The 20,402-nt window shown below is 36.8% G+C and overlaps 1 pseudogene; it reads left to right on the top strand.

Moving 5' to 3' along the window:
* The first annotated feature begins 11,155 nt into the window (after positions 1-11,155).
* Positions 11,156-12,093, top strand: LOC101397867 (olfactory receptor 5B3-like; annotated as a pseudogene).
* Positions 12,094-20,402: the final 8,309 nt, after the last annotated feature.

Here is a 20,402-nt window from a genome sequence, read left to right on the forward strand (position 1 = left end):
ACTGAAAATAGCCACATTGAAACAGATGAAAAGAGCAATTTCATTTTACCCATGTCAGCCCCTCCTTCAAGCAGGCACAGTTCACGTCTAAGAGAGACAGCCTTGACCTGTGACTTCTCCCTCAGGGAAAAGAGAGAGTGGAGCATTCATCCAAAGTCCTTAGACTTTCAATGCACTACCCTTGGAAAAAGGACAGGCAGCTTACTGCTGCAAGCATGGCTCTATAAGATTGGGAGGAGCCACACCATCCTGAAACTTAACCCACAGGAGGAGGGTGGAGGTAGAGTGTGTATCCAACATCACAGCCTCATAGTTCATTGCCCAAGGAAAAAGAGGTAGGAGGTTTACCACAACTGACACGGCTCTGTGACACTGGGAGACGGTGCAGGCCATGAATCTTTTTCCCAGGAGTAAGGGAGGGGAGTGGAGTGTGTGTCCAATGGCCTGGCTTATTAGTGCACTGCCCTAGAGAAAAGGAGCAAACATTTTATCGCAGCCAGAAGAGTACCATGAGATTGGGAGAAGGTTCACAAACATGAGACTTCTCCTCCAGGAGAGACAGAGAGAAATGGTGTGTACACATCCATAAAAATGGCTCAAGAATCCTTCAGAGTCTCTATCTAGGGTGGTTGGTGAAAGCTTTTCCCTGTAATGCCAGTCCATAAAGATTGGAAGAGTTGAGTGTTTATTCAAATGCACAGACAACAAAAGCTATGAGGGACATGAAAAATTAGGGAAGTATGACATAACAAAAATAAAAGAATTAGTAATTGAACCCAAAGAAATGGAGATCTATGAATTCCCAAAAAAGGAATTCTAAATAATCATCTTAAAGAATCTTGGTAAGTTATAAGGGAACAAATATAGACAACTAAACAAGTTCAGGAACTGATACATGAACAAAATGAGAAGTTCAACAAAGACACAGAAACCATGAAAAAGAACCCAACAGAAATTCTGAAGCTGAAGGCTTCATAATTCAACTGAAAAATTCAATAGAGAGCTTTATAATCACACTTGATTAAGCCGAAGAAAGAATCAGTGAACTTGATTCAGCATCACTGAGTTATTGCAAACTTTTGACTATTTTCCAGAGTTCTAACAAGGTTGTTTCTGAGAGTATCTTCTTTTTTGGTGTTTCTATGGAGTGACAGGCCTTTGGATGACCCTAATCTACGATTTTTCTTGTCTATATCTTATAAGTGCTTGGTTATTGCATTTAGGACCCACTAAATAATCCAGATTAATCTCCAATCTCAAAAATCTTAGCTTAATCACAACTGCAAAATCATTGCCATGTAGCATTATACCTACAGGTGCCAAGTAATAGGATCTGATAATTTGGGGAGCCATTATTCAATCTCCTAAATATTTATTTATCACTTAGGCTACCATGTGTATGAAGGTTGACTGGTGACGTGGCGGCTTTCTCCATGTGGACATTCAAAGACACAGGCCAATGTAGGTTTACCATCTATAGCTGCAGCTGTAGTAACATTATACCTACTAAATCACTGTGGCAGGAGAGCAGACAACTGGAAGGTAATATGTATTCTTCAACCAACATATAAATTTCTTCCACAGTCCATTGTCCAGAACTATTGCATTTTTTTCTGCCTAACTGCAATGGGGCAGGCACTTGTGGGGAAGTGGATAGATTGTATGAGCACCACTATATTTGTGACCTATGAATATCAAATCTTAAAAATAATAAACATTAATATTTAACCTTATGGAACAACAGATATGTGCTACAAATTTCATTAAGCTTTGTATTTATCCCATTTGATAGTCTTCTTGATGAAACTATCAGGATGACATTATTATTTTTTTTTTAATTTTTTGTTTACTGCAGTAACATTCGTTTATAATGCTGTATAAATTTCAGGTGTACATCATTATACTTTTATTTCTGCATAGATTACATCAGGTTCACCACCCAAATACTAATTACATCCAATCACCACACACATGTGCCGGATTACCCCTTTCCCCCTCCTCCCTCCCCCCTTCCCCTCTGGTAACCACCAATCCAATTTCTGTCTCTATGTGTTTGTTTGCTGTTGTTGCTATTATTTACTACTTAATGAGAGAAATCATACGGTATTTGATCTTCTCCCTCTGACTGATTTCACTTTGCATAATACCCGCAATGTCCATCAATGTTGTCACAAATGGCTGGATTTCATCGTTTCTTATGGCTGAGTAGTAATCCATTGTGTATATATACCACAGCTTCTTTATCCATTCGTCCCTTGATGGGCACTTTGGTTGCTTCCAAGTCTTGGCTATTGTGAATAACGCTGCAATGAACACAGGGGTGCATGTATCTTTATGCATTGGTGTTTTCAAGTTCCTTGGATAAATATGCAGCAGTGGAATAGCTGGATCATATGGTAGTTCTATACTTAATTTTTTGAGGAATCTCCATTCTGTTTTCCATAGTGGCTGTACCTGTTTGCACTCCCACCAGCAGTGTATGAGAGTTCCCTTCTCTCCACATCCTCTCCAACAAATGTTGTTTCCTGTCTTGTTAATTATAGCCATTCTGATGGATGTGTGGTATCTCATTGTAGTTTTGATTTGCATTTCCCTGATAGTTAATGATGTTGAACATATTTTCATGTGTCTGTTGGCTATCTGTATATCTTCTTTGGGGAAATGCCAGTTCAGGTCTTTTGCCGTTTTTTAAATTGGGTTGTTAGTTTTTTTGTTGTTAAGATGCATGAGTTCTTTATATATTTTGGAGATTAACCCCTCATCCGATGTATGGTTTGCAAATATCTTCTCCCAATTGTTAGGTTGTATTTTCCTTTTGTAGATGGTTTCTTTTGCTGTGCAGAAGATTTTTAGTTGGACGTAGTCCCATTTGTTTATTTTTTCTATTGTTTCTCTTGCCCGGTCAGACATGGTGCCTGAAAATATGTTGCTAAGACCGATGTCGAAGAGCATACTGCCTATGTTTTATTCTAGAAGTTACATAGTTTCAGGTCTTACATTCAAGTCTTTAATCCGTTTGGAGTTAATTTTTGTGTATGGTGTAGGGTAAGGGTCTGCTTTCATTTTTTTGCATGTGGCTATCCAGTTTTCCCAACACCATTTGTTGAAGAGATTTTCATTTCTCCATTGTATGTTTGGCTCCTTTGTCGAAGATTAGCTGTCCATAGATGTGTGGGTTTATTTCTGGGCTTTCGATTCTATTCCATTGATTTGTGTCAGTTTTTGTGCCAGTACCATGCTGTTTTGGTTACTATAGCTTTGTAGTATATTTTGAAATCAAGGGATGTGATACCTCGAGTTTTGTTCTTTCTTCTCAGGATTCCTTTAGCTATGTGGGGTTTTTTGTTGTTCCATATAAGTTTTAGGATTCTTTGTTCTATTTCTGTGAAAAATGTTGTTGGAACTTTGACAGAGATTGCATTGAATCTATAGATTGCTTTAGGAAGCATGGACATCTTAACTATGTTAATTTTTTCAATCCAAGAGCACGGAATATCTTTCCATTTCTTTGCGTTTTCTTCAATTTCTTTCAGCAATGTTCTATAGTTTTTGGTGTATAATTCTTTCACCTCTTTGGTTAAGTTTATTCCTAGGTATTTTATTCCTTTTGTTGCAATTGTAAATGGGATTGTAGTCTTAATTTCTCTTTCTGCTACTTTGTTCTCAGTGTATAGAAATGCAACTGATTTTTGTATGTTCATTTTATATCCTGCAACTTTACTGTATTTGTTTATTACTTCTAAAAGTTTTTTGATGGATTCTTTAGGGTTTTCTATATATAAAATCATGTCATCTGCAAATAGTGAGAGTTTCACTTCTTCCTTTCTAATTTCAATCCCATTTATTTCTTTTTCTTGCCAGATTGCTCTGGCTAGGACTTCCAGTACTGTGTTTAATAGGAGTGGTGAGAGTGGGCATCCCTGTCTGGTTCCTGTTCTTAGAGGAATAGCTTTCAGTTTTTCACCATTGAGGATGATATTAGCTGTGGGTTGGTCATATATGGCCTTTATTATGTTGAAGTACTTTCCTTCTGTACCCATTTATTTCAGAATTTTTATCGTAAATGGATGCTGTATCTTGTCAAAGGCTTTCTCTGCATCTATTGAGATGATCATATGATTTTTATTCTTCATTTTATTAATGTGGTGTATTACGTTGATTGATTTGTGAATGTTGAACCTTCCCTTCATACCTGGAATAAATCCCACTTGATAATGGTGTATAATCTTTTTCATGTATTGTTGTATGCGATTTGTTAGTATTTTTGCATTGATGTTCATCAGTTATATTGGCCTGTAATTTTCTTTTTTTGTGTTTTCCTTGTCTGGTTTTGGTATCAGGGTAATACCGGCTTCATAGAATGAGTTAGGGAGCTTCCCCACCTCCTCAATTTTTTGGAAAAGTTTGAGAAAAATAGGTATTATGTCTTCTTTGAATGTTTGGTAGAATTCACCAGGGAAGCTGTCGGGTCCTGGACTTTTATTTTTGGGGAGGTTTTTGATTACAGTTTCGATCTTCTTGCTGGTGATTGGTCTATTCATATTCTCTACTTCTTCTTGATCCAGTTTTGGAAGGTTGTATGATTCCAAGAATTTATCCATTTCTTCCAGATTGTCGAATTTGTTGGCATATATCTTTTCGTAGTATTCTCTTGTAATCATTTGTATTTCTCAGGCGTCTGTTGTAACTTCTCCTCTTTCATTTCTGATTTTACTTGTTTGTGCCTTCTCTCTTTTTTCTTGGTGAGTCTAGCTAAAGGTTTGTCAATTTTGTTGATCTTTTCAAAGAACCAGCTCTTGGTTTTATTAATTTTTTCTATTGTTTTTTCAGTCTCTATTTTATTTTTTTCTGCTGTGATTTTTATTATTTCCCTTCTTCTAGTGATTTTGGGCTTGGTTTGTTCTTCTTTTTCCAGTTCCTTTAGGTGCATTGTTGGATTGTTTATTTGAGATTTTTCTTGTTTTTTGAGATAGGCCTGCTTTGCTATAAACTTCCCCCTTAGAACCGCTTTTGCTGTATCCCATAAATTCTGGCATGTCTTATTTTCATTTTCATTTGTCTCCAGGTATTTTTTCATTTCTCCTTTGATTTCTTCATTGACCCAGTCGTTGTTCAGTAGCATTTTGTTTAATCGCCACATATTTGTGGCTTTTCTGATTTTCTTCCTATAGTTGATTTCTAGTTTCATACCATTGTGGTCAGAAAAGATGCTTGGTATTATTTCAATCTTCTTATATTTATGGAGACTTGTTTTATGGCCTAATGTGTGACCAATCCTGGAGAATGTTCCATGTGCATTTAAAATAATGTGTATTCTTCGGCTTTTGGATGGAATGCTCTGTATATATCTACCAGGTCCATCTGTTCTAGTACTTCATTTAAAGCCAATGTTTCCTTATTGTTCTTCTGTTTGGATGATCTATCCATTGGTGTATGTGGGGTGTTAAAATCCCCTATTATTATTGTGTTACTGTCTATTTCTCTTTTTATGTCTGTTAATAATCGCTTTATATTTTTAGGTGCACCTACATTGGCTGCATAGATATTTACAAGTGTTATATCTTCTTGTTGGATTGTTCCCTTGATCATTATGTAATGCCCTTCTTTGTCTCTTTTTACAGTTTTTGTTTTAAAGTCTATTCTGTCTGATATGAGTACTGCTACCCCAGCTTTCTTTTCATTGCCATTCGTGTGGAGTATCTTTTTCCATCCCTTCACTTTCAGTTTGTGAGTGTCTTTAGGTCTGAAGTGTGTCTCTTGTATGCAGCATATATATGGGTATCTTGTCTTTCTCTTGCAGCTTTTAGGATTCTCTCTTTATCTTTAATTCTGGACATTTTGATTATGATGTGTCTTGGTGTGGGCCTCTTTGGGTTTCTCTTGTTTGGGGCTCTCTGTGATTCCTGTACCTGGATGTCTGTTTCCTTCCTTAGGTTAGGGAAATTTTGATCTATTATTTCTTGAAATAGATTCTCTTCCCCTTTGTCTCACTCGTCTCCTTCTGGGACACCTATAACATGGAAGTTAGTGTGCTTGATGTTGTCCCAGAGTTCCCTGAGACTGTCCTCACTCTTTTACATTCTTTTCTCTTTTACCTGTTCTCCTTAGGTAATTTCTTCTAGTCTTTCGTCCAGCTCACAGATCCATTCTTCTGTATCCTCTACTGTGCTTTTGAGTCCCTCTAGTGAATTTTTCATTTCCAGTATTGTATTCTTCATTTCTGATTGGTTCTTTTTTATATCTTCCATTTCTTTGTTGAAATTCTCATTGAGCTCATCTATTATTTTCCCCAGATCAGTGAGCATCCTTAACACTCTTTGTTTGAACTCTCTGTCGGGTAGGTTGCTCATTTCTGTTTCACTTAGTTCCTTTTCTGGGGTATTGTCCTCTTCCCTTACTTGGAATGTATTCCTTTGCTTCCTCATTTTGCCTCTTTCCCTGTGCTTGTGTCTACGTAGTAGGTAGGTCACCTATGTCTCCTGCTCTTGGATAGGTGACCTTATATAAGTGATTCCTTAGGAGGCCTTCAGTGTGCTTCCCTCAGTTCTCAATGTTCCAGGGGTGACCCCTATGTGGTCTCCATGTGTCCTTCTGTTGTGGCCTGTTTGTTCTCCCTGTAGGCACCCAGAGAGGCCGAGTTATGCTCCTGGCCAGCTGTTATAATACGTGTGTGCGTGCTCCAATCTCCTGAAGTGGACCCAGTCTCTCCACAGTGGGAGCCCCGCACACTCCACCACCAGCCCACACTCTCCACCCACTCCTTGTGCGTGCCCTGCCCCACTGAACTGGGTTCAGTTGCTAGGCTACGGAGAATCTAGTCACCAATCTTTGCAGGCCCACAAGTTGCCTGAGAGCTTGTTGTTGGGTGGGGCCAGTCCCTAGGGTGCTCCGCCTGCCCTGGCTGAACTGGATTAAATAGGTGCTCTAGTGGGTGGGGCATACATGGGCTAGCAGGCCCCAGGGAGAACTCCAATTGCATCTGTGTCAGCATGCCCACACCTTGCCACAACAATGGCCACCACCAATGTCCTAGTCCCTGGAGAGGTCTCACCTCTCACTGCAGTGCACTCAGAACCTATCAAGTGAGTCTTTTCACCAAAGCACTGTGCACCTTTCTTTCTCCTGATTTTAGGTTGCTTTCTGAAATGGGTGAGTTTGCACATGGGCCCTTTAAGAGCCGGTTTTAATTTTTTTGTGAACCAGGTTTTCTGGGGCTACTCCCCAATGTTTTAGTAGCAGGCAAAGTCAGATATTATGCCACTCATCTCTATTTTGCTGGGTCCCACAAAATGCCCACAGCGGGGGCGCTCCCCGGCTCAGGGCCTCGCTCCTCCAGGGAGGCTGCATACCTTTGGGCTGCTCCCGGGCCGCCGTGAAGCTGGCGGTTTGTGAAGGCGGCATTTTTTCTCTCCAGAAGGGAGTTTCTGCCTCTTCTGCCTCAATTAGGATTGTCCTTTGTTGCAGGAGTTCCTCTTATCCAGTTTTCAGTTCTGTCTCAGGGGTAATTTTCCAGGAGTTGTTGTAAATTGGCTGTGTCCATGGGAGGAGGTGAGTTCAGAGTCTGCTTACCCACCATCTTGACTATTCAAAAATAGAATGACATTATAATATTATTCTCTTCTTCCTTACAGAAGGAAGCTGAAATTTGATGAGGCCAAATCACTCACCCAAATTTTAGGCAAAGCAACCTAAATGCACAGAACACATTTGTAACCACAAAACTTGCCTATTCTAATAAAATTGTGATAAGTTTTCTCGGGAGTGTGGACTCAGAGGTGAATGTGCGATGGAAAAATGGGCCCATCTCATTTGTTGGAAAAAAACATTCCAAGGACAGATCTGTGGTGGTAAGGTAGGTGGGTGTTTAAATAAAAAGATTGGCTTAAGAAACTTCTTGAGATATCTTCTAGAAAGAGCAAAAATAATAATGAAATAATATTAAGTAAATTGTTTAAAACTTTAACATACCAAGTTCTATAAGGATATGAAACAATTTGAACTCATTGCTGCTGGGAATTTAAAATGGTATAGCCACTTCAGAAAACAGTTTGACAGTTTCTTATTCAAATAAATGTATACTTACCATATCACCACATGATCCAACCTGTAGATATCTACCCAAATGAAATGAAAACCTATGGTCACACAAAAAGCTTTAAGCAAAAGTTTACATCAACTTTGTTTGTAATCACCAAACACTAGAACAAACACAAATGTTCCTCAACTACGGAATAAGACATACAATCTGTAATGTCCATGTAATGGAATAATACTCTGCAATAAAAAAGATTCCACAATTATACAAGTAACAATATGGATGGACCTCAAATGCATCATGCTAAATGAAAGACACCAGACTAAAGGACTGCTTATTCTATAATTATAATTAAGCCTATTCTTGTAAAGGCAAATGCTTTTCACAAAAACAGTTTAGTTTTTGCTAGGGACACGGGTGGGAGAAGAAGTTTACCAAAAAGAAACTTGAGGGAATTTGTGTAGATGATTGTGGTAGAGTTACATGACCATAATTTGACATAATTCTTAGAACTATACATTAAAGTACAAATATATTGTATGTTTATATATGTTAACTAGAAAATGAGAAAATAAATAAAACAAGTAATACAAAAACATGTGCACAATGACCATAACCAGCTTTGTCTCCATCGGCAGTTTAATTGCTTCTTTCCTAGAAAAGTGTGATGAGAAGCAGTAAATGTTCTCATGGGGGATGTTTCCATAGAGTCCACGTCTCTATTATTTTCTCATGGTACCCATGCATTAGCATATGAAATCCAAATGTGACTCAAGGTGACATCATTTCAGAGGGACTAGACTGCACGTCAACTTCATTTGGTTATCATTTATTCCTCTAAATGTTAATAGTTGTTAGTACATGCAGGCTTTCTGCCAACCAGAGGATTTTCTATGAGCCTTCTGCCATGGCCAAAGAAAACACCCTAAGATTAAAATTACATCGAGAGACTTTAAATTGATAACCTCTTTGTGAGATGTTCTATGAAATTTCCCTTATTTGTGTTGTATTCAAGGAGGTAAGTGATTCCTCTGAGGGTGCAGAAAGAATGCATGGTAGGTTCAGGAACTGAACCATGTTACTACTCTTTCTGCCATTTTTCCCTGCCTTAGAGAACTTGGAATCTTATGAACATCTTGAGAGAGAGCTCCCCTAATAGTATCTATGCATTATTCAACAGCTGATATTCTGATTTCAGATTCACTATTCAGACTTTACTGTTCCTTCTCTCCCAGCATACAGGTAAGCATCTTTTTTCCATAACATTTTTAGTGAGGAGTTTAATTTATGCAAAAGCAGTGGGGCAGCTATACTTACTTCAAGTTATTTGAGAACAGAAATAGATATTTTCAGTGTTTTTCTAAAATACTGATGTGAGAATGGGGTATAAATGTCAAAACTTCCATCTTTAGGGAGTTTACTGACACTTATGAAACATCATCCTGTTTTCCTAAAGATATGAGCGAAAAAATAATAACATAGATGATTCTCTGATTGATTAAGTGGTAATTTCATCTTCCCTGTATATTGGCCTCCCAATGGAGGTAAAAAAACAAACAAATTTAAAAAGCAGAGGAGTGAAATGATCTTTAAAGTACAAAAATATCTAATATGAATTAACAAGATCCAAACTACATTTTAAACTTTTCCCTATAATCTCATGCTTACTATTATTAGCACATGTACACATGTTGACAGCGAATGGCTAAAAGCATAGACTTTCAGTTACATGGAAAGTGGGTTTAACTCTTGAATCTTAACTCTTTCTCATACTAGCTGTGTAATTTTAGAGCACCATATAACTTCTCAAATCTTCAATTTCCTTAGTGGTAAAGTAGAAATAATAATACTACCTACCTTACACACATACACATATTTATATATAAAGCCCTTACTGGTTATAAAATGTAGTATATGTTAAAAGTGGTCATGTGTGTTAAGGTCGGCAAACGTAATGTCTTCATGGGATAGGCTTGTAAAGTGAAGTTGAAAGTTTTAGGAAGAAGATGTTAGTAGTTAACAGAAGACGGGTGCCCCCCAAAGGTTTCCAATTCAAATAAAAAGATTTAAAATAATGTTCCTACACAAGAACAGATTCACATAAAATATTTTACAACACAATTCTTGCCACCAAAACAGATTTACAGGCTAAAGACAGCCCGCAGACAAGGAACTTTCATCCCTTGATCACTGTCATTCTGCTGTGAGATGACAGAAGTAAGAGAAAGAATGGGTTTAAGAAAAAGGGACTCTTTTGAGCTAAAATATGGATTTCAAGGGAGAAATTAAGCAAAAGAATGCTCACATGGAATTTCTGGAACAGCCAATTGTATGGGCGAAGCAATGACAGACTGAGAAACACTGACGAGCACAGAAAACCTAAGTTCCTCTAGTGTGTGAAAAAAGGCAAGTTGAAGAGGAAACCTTCAAGACTTCAAAACTCACTCACACCTGAAGCCCTGCAGGTCACCACCCATTTTTCCCAAATCAATGTAAAGACAATCATTCCATCCTAATAATACTATATAGTTAGCGCTCATCAGACTATGCTAAACACCCATCAATTTATTGTTTTTTTATACATTATCTTATTTAATTCTTACAATAATACTATAAAGTAGGTCTCATTACTTAATTTTGTAGATGAAAATGAGGTTCAGGTGAGTTAGGTAAAGATTAATGACCCTTCAGTAGTAAATGGTAAGGCTGATATGCACCTCATGCCAGAGCCCAAGCTCTATACCAAATCCTCTGCCTTCTCTTCAGAATTGCCTCTGCTGGTTGTACATGCCCCTACTGCCCCAGTTATCCTTTCCTGGACAAGCCATTGGGTCAAGTTATTTAATTTTCTATATCTCAGTTTATAGATTTATATACTTTAAAAATTGAGGAAATGATCCATGCAGATCCTTAAGATTCAACAGTATGTAAATCTATACATAATTAATGCACTTAGTTTTGTTGTCAAGCCCATTTTTACCTGGAGAGTCTTGAAATACAAGGTATTGCTGTAATTAAATAATAATTATTGTATGTACATTTTTCAATTTAGGTTTCTTTGTTTATCACTCCATTTCTATCTTCTCGCAACCACAGAGCATTTTGTGATTCTCAACATTGATGAAGAACAGTACAGAAATGACACAGTTCATCCTCCTAGGACTAACCAATGCCCTAGAATGGCAGGTCCCCCTCTTTACAATGTTCACCGTCATCTATCTCATCACTCTGACTGGAAACTTGGAGATTATCGTGTTGACTTTGTTGGACTTTCATCTCCATACTTCCGTGTACTTTCTCCTCAGTGACCTGTCTCTTGTAGACTTGTGTTACTCTTCAGCTGTCATTCCCACGGTTGTGACTGGGTGTATCACAGTAGACAGGATCATCTCCTACAATGCATGTGCTGCTCAGGTGTTCTTTTTTGTAGCATTCGCCCCTGTAGAAAGTTACCTCTTGGCCTCAATGGCTTATGACCACTATGCAACAGTGTGCAAACCCCTACATTACACCACCACCGTGACAACAGCTGTGTGTGCATGCCTGGCCATTGACTCCTATGTCTGCGGTTTCCTGAACGCCTCCATCCATGCTGGGAACACGTTCTGTCTCTCTTTCTGTGTATCCAATGTGGTCCAACACTTTTTCTGTGATGTTCCAGCAGTCATGGCTCTGTCTTGCTCTGATAGGCATGTGAGTGAGCTGGTTCTTGTTTATGTGGTGAGCTTCAACATCATTTTTGCTCTCCTGGTTATCTTGATATCCTATATATTCATATTTATCACCATCCTAAAGATGCACTCAGCTTCAGGATATAAGAAAGCTATATCCACCTGTGCCTCCCATCTCACTGCAGTCTCCATCTTCTGTGGAACTATTATCTCCATGTACTTACAGCCCAGCTCTAGTCATTCGATGGACACAGACAAAATGGCATCTGTGTTCTATACTATGATCATCCCCATGCTCAATCCTGTGGTCTATAGCCTGAGGAACAAAGAGGTGAAGATTGTGTTCCTGAAGGTTGTTTTAGAGGCAAATTATCTTTAGGATTGTGATTTTAACACTGTACAATGTGCAGTAACTTAGTTTCATTAAGGGCACAGTGAAACTAAGTTCCTAAAGTGATATTTTATCTATTCAAAATCTCTTGTCCTGAAAAAAGGAAATATTGTGTCCAGAAATATAATACCTAAACAAAAATGGCTACGATGTCTTGGGGCCTGCTTGTCACAACTCTTATTAAGGATATTAGTTTATTCACTTATTCCACATGCTTTTTTTCCTACCACATCAATACAAATACACGTAAAATAGGATCACAATGATATCATGAACAAAGTGCATGTAAGGATACGTACACATTGGAGTGGGAAATTTGCCAGAATTAAATGGAATGTTGTTAATCTTTTTTTGTTAGGAAGATCAGCCCTGAGATAACATCTCTTGCCAATCCTCCTCTCTTTGCTGAGGAAGACTGGCCCTGGGCTAACTTCTATGCCCAGCTTCCTCTACTTTCAAGAGACGCTGCCACAGCATGCCTTGACAAGCAGTGCATTGGTTCATGCCTGGGATCCCAACCCCGGGCCGCCACAGCAGAGCACACGCACTTAACCACTATGCCACCAGGCTGGCTACCACTACTTTTTAATAATAATAGTAATTTAAATATTTAAGTAATATATTGGAATATAAATTTATGTCTAATATTTTTTATTTCTTTGGTTTACGGCTGTTCTAAGAGTCTTAATTTCAGAGTAAAAGTGATATACCTTCAAATAAAATTATGTGCTTTTGGGGGGCACATTTTTTTGAAAGTACGTAAATACAGCATCTTAAATGAATTCACGTTTCTGTCTTGACTGAGTCATTTTATAGAACAACCATGTCATATTACTATTTTCAAAATTAGCCATATACTCTGGCTATATTATCTAGCCAGAGTGTAAGAAAAATGGAGGAAGAATAAAAGTATTTTTTAATTTCTTCAGCTATTACTAACAACTTTCACACTATTAAAACATTCACTGAAAACCAATAATGTTGTACATTTTGCTTCTGGAAATGCTTTGAAATTGTTAATGCTGGCATTTCATGTTTACTTTTGTGATTTAAATTATCTTTTGTTACTCCCCCCTTCTTTTACCCTACTTCATTCACACTGATTTTTTTTCCCATTTCTTCACAATCTGACAAACTCTAAACATGTTCCTGACGCAGGGCATTTGCACTTGCTCTTCCCTGTGTGGAATGTTCCTGACTCCATTATGGTCTTTGGTTACATGTCACTCTGTGATAGATTTCTCTCCTGACCGTCTTTATTAAATAGCCACTCTTTACTCACCACGTACACCGTCCTTTCAGTCTGTTATTCTTCACACTCCTTATGAACCATCACCTATTGTATATTTATTTGTTCATTTGTTTATTTTCTATCTTCCCCAATTAGAATTTAAACTCATGAAAGCAATGGCTTTATCTGTTTTGCTTGCAACAAGATCCTCAGTAGATGCATGAGTGTCTATTTCATAGCAGATTCTCAATAAATATTTGTTAAATGAATGAGTAAAATAATTAAGCTTTGAGTCCAACTGTATCAATATGTCGAATCTTTAAACCATTGATGATTATAGCATACCATCCATAATATAAACCTTCTAGATAGATGTATCATTCATTTCAAGACGCACGGCTAATTTTCTCCCTTCCTGAGATATTTTTACCTATGTTCTCACTCAGGGCTTGCACTGCAGTGTTTGGACACAATGTTTTCCTGGATTCCATAATCAAGAGAATCATCTGAAACTGTCTCACAATTTTTACTTAGAAGTGACGTCTCATTAAGTGACAAGCAACACATCAAATAAATACTATTTAGTAAATCATAAAGAGACGTTAAATATGAGATTATTTAAAGATTTAGTAACTGCTTATGTTTGAAAATTACTTCATACATAGGAAATATGATTAACAAAAATGATTCTAAATGTCTATAAAGAATACAAATATGACAATATCTGTCAATAATAAAGATAATGTACATTCAATATGCTAGTATACTGCACAATCTTTATGCTTTTAATTTTGATCCTCAGGGAGCTCTATACTATGAAAAACTACCCATATAAATGTGTACCCTTGTCTAATATGTTATCTCTATACAATAATAGGCTTCAATACTTTAATATTTGTAAGATTTTGCTGGAATATGCTAATATTCTCATGCTGGTACTTATGAGGCAGTGTAAAATAACACAAATATTCACGTCTACCTTTATGGTGATGTTTCTCCTCTTGGAACCATTTCTAATTATTATTTTAAATAATTATTTAATTTTAGAATTTTTTTAGAGTTATAAAATTTTTCAAAAAGAGTGTAGAATGTTCAATGTAAGCTTGTGAATAATGGAATCAGTCTGAATAACGGCCTGCAAAAGATCATCCTAGTTCTTGGAATGTTCCAATGTTAATTTATATGGTCTAAAAGGACTATAGCGGTATGATTAAGTTAAGGATTTTATCTGGGATTATCTGCATGGACCATAAAGTCACTCCCATGTATACTCATAAGAGAGAGCCAGAGAGATTTGACCACAGATGAAAGAGGAGTGGGCAATGTGACCTCGGAAGCAGAGATTGAAGTGATGTGACCACCAGTCATGGAGCATCAGCAGCCACCAGAAGATGGAAGAGGCAAGAAATGGATTTTCCTTTAAAGTCTGTGGAGGGAGCATGGCTCTTCCAACACATTGATTTTTGTCCAGGGAAACTGATTTTGGATTTTTGGATTCAAGACTGTGAAAGAATAAATAGGTGTTGTTTAAGCTTCCAAGTTTGTGGTAATTTGTTATAGCAGCTATAGGAAACTAACAAAACTCTTGCCTAAATTTCCCTGGAGTGTAATCGTATATTACCATGGTACATTTGTAAAACTAACAAACGTAGGTTCGCACAATATTATTTGCTCAACTTCAGATTTTATTTAGATTTCATTAGTTTTTCCACAATATCCTTTTCCTCTTCTTGCATTTAGTTGTCACGTCTCCTTAATATTTTTGGTCTGTGACAAGCTGTCTGTCTTTCCTTGTTCTTGATGACCTTGAGGGTTTTGAGGAGTACTAGTCAGGTATTTCATAGGATGTCCTTCAACTGTGATTTTCTGATGTTCTCTCGTGATTAGAATGAGGTTATAGCTTTTAGAGAGTAATACCACTAAGGTGAAGTTTTCTTCTTCTCACATCATATCAATGGTACTTGCTGTCAACATGAATTATCACTGATGATGTTAACCTTGATCACAAGTCCTAGATAAAGCTTGCCAGGTTTCTCCCTTTTATAGAGTTACTTTTCCCACCTTTTTCTATACTTTATTCATAGAAATAAGTCACTAAGTTCAGCTCACACTTTAGATGGTGGAGAACTAAGCTCTATCTCCTGGAGGGGGCAATATTTAAATAACTTATTTGGAGTTTTCCTGTTAGCAAGATTTGTCTCTTTTCCCTCTATTATTTATTTACACAATCATTTATTTATATTAGTATGATCTCATTAATTTACTTTATATTATAGGTAATAACAAATACTGGGTTATTTATTTTTTGCTCAAATTTTTCTACTGTCGCCATTTAAAGCTTTTTCAGTTTGCTCCTCTGTCCCTTTGACACAGCCTCATCCTTTTGTTTTTTGAGTACTTCCTGACTTTCTGGTACTACACAATGCTCTAAGCTCATCTTGTATTTTCCCTACTGCCATCACAGAATCAACTGTTTTTACTAAGAGCCCTCTCTTCTTACATTAGAGAATGTTGTTTAAAAGCCAAGATTTGGATGCTGAGTGTGCTTGCTGATACTTGAGTTTTACTTCTAGGGCCTCTTATCGACAGAGGTAGGAGGTTTGTATTTAGGTAGTCCGTATACATTCATAATTATACTTATTTTTCTACCTATCCGTCACATCTACATTAAGTTAAACATGAGTGCATGCTGATGTCTCTGACTTTAATGTGTTTCAACCCAACTCTAGCCCTTTCTTATTTCTAACTTTCAAGTCTGACAGTGAGAAACTTGGCTCTCAACAACCCCCAATTGTTAATTTATTCGTGTGACTCCAGTATACATGTAAAGTAGTTTCATAATTGTTAGTCTATAACCCCATGAGAAACAATTTTAGCAACTATAGTGTATTTTTTATGGTTTCTTTTATTTTTAGTCCCGCAATTTTTGACAAACACACTGTTTTCCGACATTACTTAGGTCAGCTCTTTTTGTTCCCTATCTCCTTTCAGTAAGGTTAAGTCACGCATTTTTAGTACAATTATATTTTTTTCTTTTTTATTGTGAGGAAGATCAGCCCTGAGCTAACATCCATGCCAATCCTCCTCTTTTTGCTGAGGAAGACCGGCCTGAGCTAACATCTATTGCCAATCCTCCTCCTTTTTTCCCTTTTACTCCCCAAAGCCCCAGTAGATAGCTGTATGTCGTAGTTGCACATCTTACTAGTTGCTGTATGTGGGACGCCACCTCAGTATGGCCAGACAAGTGGTGCATCAGTGCGCACCCAGGATCCGACCCTGGGCTGCCAGTAGTGGAGCGCAGGCCGGCCCCAGTACAATTACTAATTTTTTAACAGTCTGTGTTCACTCCTGAGATTCTCTTGTGCTTCTCCTGGCTGATTATTTTTAATTTGAATATATTAAATTTCACTCTTTGCTATACATAGTTCTATGGGTTTTAACAAATGCAGAGTTATGTGTTCACCAGTCCAGTACCATGGAGAATACTTGAATCAACCTAAAATTTCCCTTTCCATCCCTTCTATAGACAACCACTCCTTATTTCCTCAACCCTTGGAAATCATTATGTTTTTTCCATCCCTATGTTATATGAATGGAATCACATAATATGGAGTCTTTAGGTCTTGCTTCTTTCATTTTAAAATCCACTTTAGATTCTTTCATATTGAAGCATGAATCAATAATATTCCATTTTATCACTGAATCATCTTTAAGTTTATGTAACACAGTTTCTTTAATCATTCACTTTCAGAAGTGCATCTGGTTGCTTTGAGTTTGGCAATTCTTAATCTAGAATATTTTTCACTAAGATCAGGAACAAGGCAATGGTGTTTCCTTTCATCACTCCTTTTCAACATTGTACTGGAAGACCTAGCTAATGCACTAAGACAAGAAAGTGAAGTAAAAGGGAGAAAGATTAAGAAGGAAGAAATAAAGCTGTCTTTGTTGATAGATGACATGATTGTCTATGAACAAAAATCTGAAAGAATAGACCAAAAAACCCTTCTAGGATTAATAAGTGATTATAGCAAGGTTGTAGGAATGCAATGTTAATATAAAATCTCTTTTGCTTTCCTATATACTGGCAACGAACAAGTGGAATTTGAAATGAAAAACACAAAGCCTTCTGTATTAGCACCACCAAAATGAAATACTTAGCTATAAATCTAATAAGATATGTACAAGATCTAATGAGGAAACTACAAAACTCTGATGCCAATGAACAAAACCATAAAAGAACTAAATAAATGGAGAGATATTCCACGCTCATGGATAGGAAGACTCAATATTGTCACGATGTCTCTTCTTCCCAAATTTATCTATACATTCATTGCAGTCTCAAACAAAATCCTAACAAGTTATTCTGTGAATATTGACAAATTGATTCTAAAGTTTATATAGAGAAGCAAAAGACCCAGAATAGCCAACACAATATTGAAGGAGAAGAATAAAGTTGGAGGACTGACACTACTCAACTTCAAGTCTTACAATAAAGTTACAATAATCAAGATAGTGTGATATTGGCAAAGATTTGAGCAGATAATAAGAACGGAAAAAAGAGTCCAGAAATACGTATACATAAATGTACTCAACTTATCTTTGACAAAGGAGTAAAGGCAATACAATGGAGCTAAGATAATCTTTTCAATAAATGATGCTGTAATAACTGGACACTCGCATGTAAAAAAATAAATCTAGACACAGTCCTGACACAAATCCTACACAAAAGTTAACTCAAAATGCATCATAGGCCTAAATGTAAAATACAGAATTATAAAACTCCCATGAGATAAAATAGAAGAAAACCTAGATGATCTTAGGTATGGTAGTAACTTTTTAGATACAACACAAAAGGCATAATCCATGAAATCAATAACTGATAAGCTAGACTTCATTCAAATTAAAACCTTCTGCTTTATGAAAGACACTGTCAAGAGAATAAGAATACAAGCCACAGACTTGGAGAAAATATTTGCAAAAAACACATCTGGTAAAAGACTGTTTTCCAAATATACAAAGAACTCTTAAAACTCAACGATAAGAAAATAAACAATCTGATTAAAAAAGAGAGACAAAGACCTTAACAGATACCTCACCAGAAAAGATATACAGAATGCACAAAAGCATATGGAAAGATGCTCTACATCATATATCATCAGGGAAGTGTAAGTTAAAACAGGTATAAGAGATATACCACTACACATCTATTAGAATGGCCAAAATCTGGAACTCTGATAATATCAAATGCTGCTGAGGATGTGGAGCAACAGGAACTTTCAATCATTGCTCGTGGGAATGCAAATTGGTACTGCTACTGTGGAAGTCAGTTGGGTGGTTTCATACAAAACTAAACGTACTTTTACCATATGATCCTGCGATTGCTCCTTGGTATTTACTGAAAGATGTTGAAAACTTATGTCCACTCAAAAATCTTCATATGGATGTTTATAGCTGCTTTATTCATAATTGCTAAATCTTAGAAGCAACCAAGATGTCCTTCAGTAGGTGAATAGATTAATAAACTGGTACATCCAGATAATGGAATATTGTTCAACACTAAAAAGAAATGAGCTATCAAGCCATGAAAAGACATGGAGCAAACTTAAATGCATATTACTACATGAAAGAAGCCAATCTTAAAATGTTACATAGTGTATAATCCCAACTATATGTCATTCTGGAAAATGTAAAACTATGTAGATAGTAAAAAGCTCAGTGGTTACCAGAGATTGAGGAAGGAAAGGGATGAATAGGTGGAGAACGGAGGATTTTTAGGGCAATGAAAATACTATGTATGATACTATAATGATGGATACAATTCATTATACATTTGTCCAAACCCATAGAAGGTACAACACCAAGGGAGAAACCTAAGGTAAGCTATGGACATTGGCTGATTGTGGTGTGTCAATGTAGGTTCATTGACTGTAAATGTACCACTCTGGTAGGGAATGTTGATAATGGCATAGGCTATACACACATAGGGGCAGGGCCTATATAGGAAATCTCTATAACTTCCACTAAATTTTGCTAAGAACTTAAAATTTATTTTTAAAAATGGACCTATACAGGGGCCGGCCCGGTGGCGCAAGCGGTTAGGTGCGCGCGCTCCGCTGCAGCGGCCCGGGGTTCGCTGGTTCGGATCCCGGGCGCGCACCGACGCACTGCTTGGCAGGCCATGCTGTGGCGGCGTCCCATATAAAGTAGAGGAAGATGGGCACAGATGTTAGCCCAGGGCCGTCTTCCTCAGCAAAAAAAAGGAGGATTGGCATCAGATGTTAGCTCAGGGCTGATCTCCTCACAAAAAAAAAAAAAAAAAGGATCTATACAATATTTACAAAGTGAAAAATAATTATAGTTTAAATATAATAAGATAATATATATTATATAAAGTATTTTATTGCTCAATAGAAGTTAGAACTTAAAAATATTCAAAATATAGCTTAGAAAGCTAAAAAGAAAAAACACAAAAGACTATTTAAGAAACAGGCTGAATAGAGTGAGAAACTCCAAAATACTGTTGTAGGAACTCCGTAAGGAAAGGATACAGAGAACAGGATGAAATAAATTTTCAAGCAGAAAAATTTTCAAAATTTGCAACTTGAAGAACCACGCTAATTTCTGAGAAACACATTTAAATTTTTTGTATTGGATCATATTGTTGTTCAAGTGGAAAAACAAGGACAAGGGCAAACTTTTACCATGTCAGAGAAAGAAACAAAGTGATAATAATCAGACTTGCATCAGACTTCTCATCAGAAAAAGGAATAAAATCAGCAGGCAGTGGACACATGTCTTCAAAAGGCTGAGGCAAAATAAATATCATTCCATATTTCTATACCCAGATAAACTACAATCTCACTACCAATTTGAGTGAGATGATGAATCAAGACATTATCAGATATACAAAAATCAAAAGTTAGTTTACTCTTCACAGATGCAAAAGTAAAGTGAAAGTGTTTGAACAAGAGATAAGAGATGCAATATATCAGATTGAGGAATTTGGAAGAAGGAATAGAGCATATTTTTTTCTTGTGCTTTTCTTTTTCTCTTTTAGTCTTGCTTACCTGCAGC

This window comes from Ceratotherium simum, chromosome 34 (genome assembly GCF_057802395.1).
Source record: "Ceratotherium simum simum isolate JZ-2026a chromosome 34, ASM5780239v1, whole genome shotgun sequence".
Lineage (NCBI taxonomy): Eukaryota > Metazoa > Chordata > Mammalia > Perissodactyla > Rhinocerotidae > Ceratotherium > Ceratotherium simum.